General features: G+C 39.5%; 1 pseudogene; it reads right to left on the bottom strand.

Annotated features, from left to right (window-relative positions):
• Nucleotides 1–448: 448 nt before the first annotated feature.
• Nucleotides 449–796, bottom strand: LOC102824019 (annotated as a pseudogene).
• Nucleotides 797–11,010: the final 10,214 nt, after the last annotated feature.

The raw sequence follows: 11,010 nt of genomic DNA, 5'->3' as shown, positions 1-11,010 counted from the left end.
AATAAAGCACAGGTAAACACCATTCTGTTATTCTCTACTTTCAGCCAAAATCCACCAGACATCGGCAATGATATCCCTTGTTCCATGACCTCTTCTGAATCTGGCTTGAACCTCTGGAAGTTCTCTGTCAATGTATACTTGCAGCCATTTCTGTGTTATTTTTAGTAAAACTTTATTCACATGGATATCAAAGATATTGTGCGATGATGTCCGCATTCCATTAGGTCACCTCCCTTTGGAATGGGCACAGATATGGATCTTTTCCAATCAGTCGGCCAGATAGTTGTCTTCCAAATTTCTTGGCAGAGATGAGTGAGTGCCTCCTGTGCTGCCTCACTTTCTTGAAAGATTTCCTTTTTTGTTGTTGTTGTTGTTAACATGCCACAAAGTTTAATTTTTATTTTCTTGGAAAGCTAGTTTTACGGCAACCTTTTAAAGGCTCAATTCTTTACATGGGCTTTGGTGGCGGTCGTGGGGCAGCACCTGCAGATCTAAATCGGGGTGGGGGTGTTCGGTCCTTCCAACCTTCAAGAGAGCGGTTCCTGACCACCTTGCTGTGAATGGCGCAGCTCACACAGTAATGCAGTTTCACATGCAGCTTGGGAAGCATGTATGCATCGAAGACACTCGCTTCGGAAATATCCCTGACGGCAGCGGCCTCTACAATGTTTCGAATTACGAACTTCTTAAAGGCCTTGTCTTTGGGCACGCAGCGGGCGCAGTTCGTGCAATGAATAGGCTGCACATGGCCGCGGCCCTTTTTGGCACGACCGTTATTCCTCCTTTTCTTTGTCATCTTGGAAGCGAGGACCCCCCGAGAGAGAGAAAAGATTTCCATTTTTATTTCATTAATTCCTGGTGCCTTGTTCTTTGCCAATTCCTTCAATGTACCTTGGACTTCTTCCTTCAATATTATTGGCTCTTGATCATATGCTACCTCTTGAAATGGTTTAACATTAACCATTTCCTTTGGTACAGTGACGCTGTGTATTCCTTCCATCTTCTTTTGATTCTCTCTGCATCATTCAACAATTTGCCCAGAGAATCCTTTTATAACAAAAATTGTTGCTGGTTTTTTTTTTCTTCATTTACCCCAGCTTAGGAAATGCTGACCGTTGTCTTACCTCTTGGTTTTCTGACTCCAGATCTTTGCACATTTCCTTGTAATATTTGACTTTTTCTTCTTGAGCTGACCTTTGAAATTTTCTGTTCAGCTTTTGTACTTTCTCATTTCTTCCATTTTCTTTAGCATCTCCACACTGGAGAGCAAGTTTTGGTGTCTCTTCTGACATCTATTTTGATCTTTTCTTTCTTCTTGATGCCAGCCCACAACTTTTCTGGTCTTTGGTCTTTAGTGTTTAATGTATCAAATCTGTTCTTCAGATGATCTCTAAATTCAGCTGGTATATTCAAGGTTATAGTTTGGCTCTCATGGACTTGTTTTCATTTTCTTCAGATTCAGTTTGAATTTGCATAGGAGCAAATGATGGTCTGTTCTGCAATCTGCCCCTGGCCTTGTTTTGGCTGATGATGTGGAGCTTTTCCACAGTCTCTTTCTATAGATGTAGTCTATTTGACTTCTCTGTATTCCATCTGGTGAGGTCCATGTGTGTAATCATCTCTAAGTACGGATTTTATAAATCAAGACGTGTATAAACTCTCTCTCTCCTCCATGCCTTGTCCAATTTTTTTGTAAAATGTAACTATTGTGTTTCATAGTTCCAAAATCAAGACTCTCATTGTCTTCAAGTTGATAGAAATGGACAAAATTTGCAAGTGCAAGAAGTTGGGTTTGGGTCTCTCCTACTTATTCTCAGGAGGTACAAGTCGCTGTAGAAGGACATCATGTTTGGTAAGGTGGAGGGTCAGAGAAAAAGAGGAAGACCCCCCCAATGAGATGGCTTGGCCAAGTGGCAGCATCTATGAACTCAAGTGTGCCAATGGTAGTGAGGTTGGCCCAGGATTGGGCAGTGTTTCGTTCTGCTGTGCATAAGGTCGCTATGGGTTGGACTGACTCAATGGCACCTGACAACAGTTTATTCTCTCGCCATGTGGCTATCTACCCAAGTTTGTCCTTGTGCACTAGTGCCCAGTTCTGGTAATAGCATTATCCTTTCAACCTGCTTGCTTCTATTCTATTTATTAATTACTACAGAAAACAAGGTGCCTGGTTTTCTTTCTTTATCCATTTAATTTTGTGTAGAAATATTCTCTTTCTGAGGGTAGATTAACTTTATCTCATCAAAGTTAATGTAGGATTTGGTGCGTTTTGTGACACTTTTGTGAAACTCTTATATAGCTGTATAGGACATATAATATGATGAAATAAATATATTAAATGATAATTGAGATGTTGGTAATTGATAACTGTCTTAACATGTTGTTGTTGTTAAGTGCCATCGAGTCGGTTCCGGCCCATAGCTACCCTGTACAGGGTTTCCGTGGCTGCAAATCTTTAGGGGAGCAGAACACTTCATCTTTCTCCCGTGGAGCAGCTGATAGTTTTGAACTGCTGGCCTTAAGGTTCACAGCCCGATTTGTAACCACTATGCTACCAGAGCTCCTTTGCCTTAACATGTTACTTATCTTTAAATATGAAAACACACATTCAAAGGCTGTTTTGTTGAGCAGACTGCAACCAAGTTCAGTATGCTGGCATCCTTTTCAAAGACATGGAAAGGCCTTCTCTGCTTCTCTTAGTCACCTTGTCTTAGCTTGTCAAAAGGAAAAGAAGATGAAAATGTGGATGACTGTGCTTCCTTAGCAGTCCTACAGTCCAAAGCTCAGTTAGTGGAGGAAATACTCCATAAATTTTTGTGTTAGAAATTTGGGGTTCACAGGTTTAAAACTCTTAATACCATCAGCAGAGCTTTGAGCTAAGATATTTTGACTTGCTAATCATTTGCCCATTCTTTTCTCAATCTAAATGGCTAAGGTCTTAGAAAAGTATATTTAAATCTGTGAGTGACCATTAGAAACAAGGCCAAAAATAACATCCATTCCTTTGGAAAGGGATATTGCTAAGTATTTTCTGTGGAGGCAGGTCTTAGGAAAGGCCTTTTTGCAATAATTGTTTATTTTAGTTTTAAAAAATGTATTTATTTTTAGTTGAGTGAGATTATCTCCTTATGCTTGTAAAAGCTGGGTAATAAAAAAAGAAAGTCAAGCAATGACTTGATGGTTCGAACCGTGAAGAATATGAAATATACAGTGGAATATCAGAAAAGTAAAAATAAATAGTCTTAGAATAAACACAATTAGAATGCTGCTTACACACAAGCGTGGTTAGACTTCATCTTGCTTTCTTTGGACATGACATCAGATAAGACTAATCACCAGAAAAGGACACTATTCTCTGTAAAACAAAAGTCAGCATTGTTGCTGTTAAGCATTACCAAGTCAGTTCCGATACACAGCAATCCAGTATAGGGTTTCCAAGGAGTGGCTGTTGAGTTTGAACAGCCAACCTTGTGGTATAGTGCTTATCTTACTGTGCCACACCAGGACACCAGATCAGCATGTTGTTGTTGTTAAGTGCCGTTGAGTCGGTTCCGACCCAAAGCAACTGTGTACAGGGTTTCCGAGGCTATAAATCTTTACGGGAGCAGAACACCTCATCTTTCTCCCTCGGAGCAGCCGGTAGTTTCGAACTGCTGACCTTGCGGTTCGCAGCCCGATTCACAACCACTACGCTACCAGAGCTCCAGCATAGAGGAGGGAAATACTCAATTAAATAAATTCATATGATAACGAAAACAAAGACTTCAAGCCTACTAACCATCCTGAAGGTGATACAGGTCCTGTCAATGTGTCATCCTGTTGTACTTAAGGTCGCTCTGGATTGGAGCTGATACAACAGCAAGTAGCAAACACAAAGTGAGACTTCACGGGAGAGTTGATGAATCTTGACAATGTTCATACATAGACTTCTCAATGAATTACTGTATTGGAAACGCCCCTTCTGGGAGGCATGAATGTGAATGTCACTACATTCTTCATTTATAGAAACCGTTGTTGTTGTTGTTTTGTGCCACTGAGACGGCTCCAACTCCTACTGACCCTGTATAGGGTTTCTGAGGAACAACTTCGAGCTTGACCTGCCAATCTTGCAGTTCAAATTGACGTTGAAGTCCAGCGCATTAATCCACAGCTCCACACCAACACTACAAACCTGGAGATTGTCCAAAAAAGACGTTGGCCGGAATCTGATTGAGGTATCTCCAGTAAGATGCTGGTCTCACTGAGTAGAGATTTACCTAGCTAGGATATTGAAATTCATGAAAGTAAAGGGCCAAAGATTCTGGAAATTTTGGAGATAAAACTATCCATCAAATTAAATTGACAATGTTTTTTTCTGATTTAGAATAGAAGGCTAACACAGTCATTTGGTTTGTGTTGTGGCTACTTTGGAGACACGCTGCCTTAGAGCTATGGACAATCCTGTGTTTGCAAAAGCTGTTGTTTTCTTTTCTGTTTAAAGTTGAAGGTCTGCATGATAACGCATTTCCTTTTCTGAGAGCTTGTGTTGAGAGTCCTTTGTTTGGGCTGTTCCGTTGACATCTGAGGTTCAAGTACTCAAACTGAAGCATGATTATGACAGAAAGCTTCCAGAAAGAGATAACTTCTTTGTTTTACCAAAATAACATTACCTTTAGCTTTGGTTTTTAAAATGTGGTGTTTGGGCGCATTTTCAATCTTGTTTTCACTCATGGGCAAAACTGAGCTTAAAACTGAGACTAGTGGACACAACCAGGCAGGATTTAAAGACAAATAAAATAATGGAGCCTCTTTTTAATGCCATACTTCATGAGTCCCTGCTACCAAACTGTCAAATGGAACTACTGCAATGTAAGCAGTAATTGTCATAGAAGCTCATACTCTGGCCAACAGGAGAACTCCAGCGACCTTTTGTGACCTTTTGTCTGGCTAGTTCATCTAGGATCTGCATAAAATTCATCAAACTGTTCCAGGTAGTCAGGAAGGACATGAGAAGGGTGTAATTTAGTGTTGGGCACATAGTATATGTTCAATAAATACTTGGATGATTGAGACTGATCTTATCCTGCTTTAGTCCCTTGTGGTGCATCTTAACCTCTAAGATGTCTTTGTCTATGTTTATCTGACAAAAACATTTAGGAAAAACCCACTGTGTTCTTCAAAATCCAGCGAGGATTTTCTTTTTGTATTCAGAGAATTTGGTCGGTGACCAATAAGACTCAAATATATTGGACCATGACCTCTCTTTGGGTGCTCCAATTTTGACCTTTCTACTTGCTCACAAGGGCAGGCCCCATCTCTACTATGCCCACCCACCCCACCCCCACCCTGCTTCCTCCGGGCTCTATATCCCTTGTGCGTTTCATATGCCTGTCTAAATCTCCGTCCAAGATGACCCAGGCAGTATCCACGGTCTGCCAGAGACATGACTGTGAGTCAGTGTGGGTGAACACGAGCTCCCTGTCAGACACCGGAACAGCTGGGAACCCATCCCTGCCCCCACCCGTCAACGGAGACTATGAAAGGGTTTCCAGCCCAGGCCCCACCCAGGGTGGAAATGCGCCTGCCCTCTCCACTGAGAGGCCCCAGGGACTCCCCCACCCGCCTGTGTCCATCAGATGTGCTGATGGGCATGAATGGGGCGGAGGGGGGCGTCCCTTGCCTGCTTGCACCTGTCAGCCTAGCTGATGGGCAAGGAAAGGTGGGGGAAGCTTCCCTCCATTCTGTCAGCCCAGCTGACAGACAAGTGTAAGTGGGCAAGGCCCCTGGCCTCTCCTAGTCAGATGGGGGAGTTGTGGTTTGATTGGGGAGCATATAAGGGGTTCCGCTTGCCTGGCAGACGGAGGGGCTATACGCACTGGAGGCTGAAGGGTCTACATAGTGAAAGGCTTGCCTAATGTGTTGTGTATATATATGTATGCCTATGTGCATGTGTGGGTCTGTGTGTGAAACTTTTCTTTTTAATATGAAGATGTGAACCCACATGCATGCCATGTGTCTATTCATTGAGCCCTGACTTTTCTGCTATAGAGTTGGGGCCATGGTAATCTTTTGTCCAAAGAGTATACTACAAATGGGACTTTCACATAACTGTTCTTTCAGAAATGAAGAAAGGCAGAAAGGACAATTTTTGCTAATTTTGAGCTTCACATTTATAGAAAAATTACTTTGATGTGTTTTTTTCATATTTGTCATCAGAACTACTAAGATTATTTTTTATTTCCTATTAGAAACATGGTGTCTAAATCCTTCACCCAGTGGTTTCACGTTCTTCCTTTCTTAAATCACAGTTACTTAATCTTAGATAAGATGGATACAGGTCACAAATACAAAAAGTTGTCTTTGATGGGAAATGTGATGTACTATTCATAAAATAGGAATTTTTACAAATTTTATATGTGGAAATCGCTATGTGAACTACACTATCATTACATTGTCATGGAAGTCACATACCAATGAGGTCCTTTCAGAAATGAGTCCCCTTGAAAATGTTGGTGATGGAGCTAACAGCCAAGATAAATGAAAAGGACCCACGAAGAAGTAGTAGAGAGCTTATAATGCCTTAGTATCTCACCAGCTCTACATAACCCCCCAAAAAATGATGCAGATACAGAGCATTTTAGTAATTTATTAGGTAAACAAAACATTGTAGTTCATAAATACTCAAACAATCTGCAATATTCTTGAAGAAAGAATGTGGGCATTTATTCCAATCCTATCTTCTTTCAGTAAAATAAAAAATGCAATACCTATTTTCACATTTCTGGGGCACTAAGTGGCAACAGATCAAGAATGAGCTGTCAACAGAATATTGCTTAAGGAGGAGCTCTTCGCTATTCTGAACATTAGTTTAGATGATGGATAATATTTAAAGAAGTATGACAACTCTCAAGATTTCCTAATCATGTTCTCCTAAACAATAGTTCAGTGAAATTAATCAGTAAAATCACCTAATCTCAGAAATTTGTGTGGGAAGATCTCACAAATTGTCAACTATTTGAAGTCATTTTTCAACATTACATGTCTTTTCATCAAAGAATAATGCCAAAAATATCATGAGACACAAAGAGTTGAAGCTGGTGGATAATAAATGTATTCCCTATTCTCTGAAAGATACCTAGGGTTTCTAAATTTCCCACTCACAATCTCATCTTGATTTCAGAAGATATGAAACTCACTATGGTTTTGGCAGTTCATATTTCATTTTGAGGCATGTGGTAATTTTCTTGTCTTATTGGTAGAGATTCTGTTGTTTTGTACAAATGTACTATATGTCATGGGGCATCATTTAAAGTCCTTCATTACCAATTCATGCGTTGGCTGTTTGAACACAGAAAATCTGTGTCAATTGGACCAGGGAAGAGGAGTCCTTATTAATGTTTGTTATTAGTTGCTATCAAATTTGCTGAATGGTTTTTTGTGTGTGGTAAAGCATTTTCAAATAAAATGAAATGTTGCCTCATTATACATCATCTTCATGATATTAACTATCCTTAAGTATATGATGATGTTTGTTGCTGTTGTTGTTAAATACTGCTGAGTCAGTTCCGACCCCATAGTGACCCTGTATAGGGTTTCCGAGGAGCAGCTGGTGAGCTTGAACCACCAACCTTGCACTTCAAATGGCTCTGCAGTCTGACACATTAACCCACAGAGCCACACCAGGACTCCATGATGATGTTTAGTTGCCTTTTAATCCTGGAAAATGTAAACCCATGTTCCATAATAGTGCAATGGAATTTGGAAAGCCATATTCAAAAAGAAAGAAAGAAAGAAAAAATCTTGAATAGGAGAATATCCATGGGAGAGAAATACAAACAACCAACATGTGGTGACATTATCAAATAAATAATAGTTGAAGAAGCTAAAGAAATCTAAAGGAGAAGTAGAATAATTTGGTAGGACACTGATGTATTTGTCACTTTATATACTTATTATCAAATACAGATTAAATTAGAGTCTTGGTTTATTTCAGATATCTCAAGTAGGAACTACATGTGACTCAAATCTATAGGAATGAGGGTGTGGGATAAATTTAAAAAGGGTCTACTCAATGATTCTTTATTGGCTGAAAACAGAAAATATCAGAAAGATATTTACTTGTGCTTTATTGACTATGCAAAAGCATTCAACTATGTGGATCTTGACAAACTATGGATCACATTGTGAAGAATGAGTATTCCAGAATGCTTAATTGGAACTTGTACATATACCAAGAGGCAGTCATTTGAACAGAGCAAGAGGATATTGAGTGGTTTAAAGTCAGGAAAGGTGTGTGTCAGGGTTGTATCCTTACACCATACTTATTTCATCTGTGCACTGAGCAAATAATCTGATAAGGTTGATTATATGAAGAAGAATGTAGCATCAGGATTTGAGGAAAACTCATTACCAACCTGTGGTATGCAGATGACACAACACCATTGCTTGCTGAAAGTGAAGAGGATGTGAACTACTTAGTTACTGAGGAAGATCAAAGACTCGCCTTTAGTATGGATTACATGTGGAGTCCTGGTGTGGTGCTGTGGGTTAATGTGCCAGACTGCAAAGCCATTAGTACTGCATGGTCAGTGGTTCAAACTCATCAGCTGCTCCTTGGAAACCCTATAGAGGGTGGCTGTGGGTCAGAATTGACTCTATGGCACTTAAAAACAACACCTCAATGTAAAGAGAATGGAAACCCTCACAGTTGGAAAAATAAATAATATTGTGATCAATAGAGAAAAGATGATTGAATTTGTCAAAGATTTCATTTTCCTTGGATCCACAATCAAATTTCATGGAAGCCGAAGTCATGAAACAAAAAGACATAGTGTTCTAGTCAAATTTACTTCAAAAGATCTCCTTAAATTGTAAAATAGCAAAGCTGTCAGTTGGAGGTATTTTTAATCAACTCGTATTCATTTGAAAGTTGGACAATGAATAAGGAAGATCACAGAAGAATCAATGTTTTAAATTATGCTGATGGAGAAGAATATTGGAAGTACTATGCCCTGCCAGAAGAACAAATGAGTCTGTCCTGGAAGAAGTACAGCCTGTATGTTCCTTAGAAGTGCACATTGAAAGACTTCATCTCTTGATTTCAGATGGGACCAGTCCCTGGGAAAAAACATCATGTTTGATGGAAAGGAAGTTCATTTAAAAATAGGAAGATCCTCAAAAATATGGATTGAAACAGAGAGAGCAGCAATGGGCTCAAGTTTTACAATGATTGTAATGATGGCAGAGAAGCAGTGTTTGATTCTGTTGTCCCACAGGGTTGCTATGAGTAAACCAACTGGTTGGCACGTAACAATAACACGACAAGTTTAATGATTCTCATGATCAGTGCAGTATTCATGATGTCTTTTGAAGAACAACTCTCAGGAAGGTTGGAATGAGGAAGACTACCTATGAGTGAACATTTAAAATAGAAGAAACTCAACGTTTCCTCTAAGGGTGTATTAATCAAATTCCAAACAATTTGGAAGACTTAGGAACTGGTTGGAGCTAGAATTTCTCACTTCATTACAAATCCTTTGAGCTTTCCCAGAGTTAACATTATGAGGGTTTGTTTTAAAACAAAATAGATTTATCAGGCTTTCCAGTCTTAAGTCACAAGTTGATTGCATATTCAGTTTTGTTGGCTGTATGTCACCTTGAAGACAACCAGCTAATGTGAAAGAAAAATGCAATGAGATTTAAAATGGGAAATTTTGACTGCCCGATGAAAGAACACCCTAAAGATTCAATAATTCATCACTTTGAGTTATTTATCGCTCTCCAAAGTTTTCTGAAGTCATTCTTTACTGTTTTGCTTGATTAATTCTTTGATCTCTATGATAGAGATCATTTTAACCGTGGCCGGTGCACAGACTGTGTTACTAAATGAATAGTAGGGTGATAAACAGGTTGATGTTAATCAGTTAAAACTGTAAAGAGGCTGTATGAGCAGGCTGGGAATGATGGGTTTTATCATAATCATGAATTTGAGAACTACATCTGCTCTCTTGTATATTCATAAAGCTCTTAAGTGGCTGATTTGCAAACAAACTGGTCACTGGTGTAATACTGTCTATGTTGAAGAGTTCAGTCTAAATGGCTTTACTTGCAGAAGGTACTTGAATTTCTTCAGGGCAATTGGTTGCAAGTCTCTTTATTTGGAGAAGAAAGCTGTAGTGATGATTCAGGTCTGCCTACTGCTCCTAAGTGAGACCCTGGGGATTGTGTAGACTTCCAATAAATCACTACATTGAGAAAATTAATCTTTTACCATGTAGCAAGAGTTGGTGAGGGTTTGCAAAGACTACATTCAATGCTGATTATTATTCGTCTTCATTTTCTAGACCTACTAGACCACAAATGCCACCAGTTTATGATTTTAATGAGCTGAATTTTATTTCTGTTCTTAAAAGAAGGCAAGATGTATAAAATCAGGGTGTGGTTTTAATTCCATCTGGTGTATTTCAGCTTCTAGTAGTTGATAGTTTTTGGAGTTACTGGGCTTTTAGACGCAGCTGTAAGATAAGCACTGGACTGCTATCCTCATGGTCAGAGGTTCAAACCCAGCAGATCATACAGGATCACTGGGAGTTGAAACTGATTTGAAGGCACTTGACAACAACAACCACCCCTCCATTGTTAGATAACCTGAATCTTCCTCTTTGGTACTTACTTCTGTGCCCAATCTGCTCTTTATAGCATGCAGTAGAGAGAGGTCAAGTTAACCTACCACTCTGTAGTAATATGGTGTCATTAAGGTAGGATAGAAGTCTGGTGGCACAGTGGCTTACGTATTGGACTGCTAAATTGTAAGGTCAGCAGTTTAAGCTTTAGAAACTATAAGAATCTATAGGAGCAGACAGCCTCATCTATCTCCCAATAAAACAAAACCAAATTCCCAAATGAGATTCCATCCACAGTTGATCCCCACCCCCACATATATATCTGGAGGGTAGGGGAGCACAATTCAAGCAACAACATTTTTGTTGTATTTCAGTATATTATGGAACACATGGCTATAAGTTACAGCAC

Source organism: Chrysochloris asiatica, unplaced genomic scaffold (assembly GCF_000296735.1).
Source record: "Chrysochloris asiatica unplaced genomic scaffold, ChrAsi1.0 scaffold00195, whole genome shotgun sequence".
In the NCBI taxonomy this organism is placed as follows: Eukaryota; Metazoa; Chordata; class Mammalia; order Afrosoricida; family Chrysochloridae; genus Chrysochloris; species Chrysochloris asiatica.
This window is presented reverse-complemented; position numbering and strand designations above follow the sequence as displayed.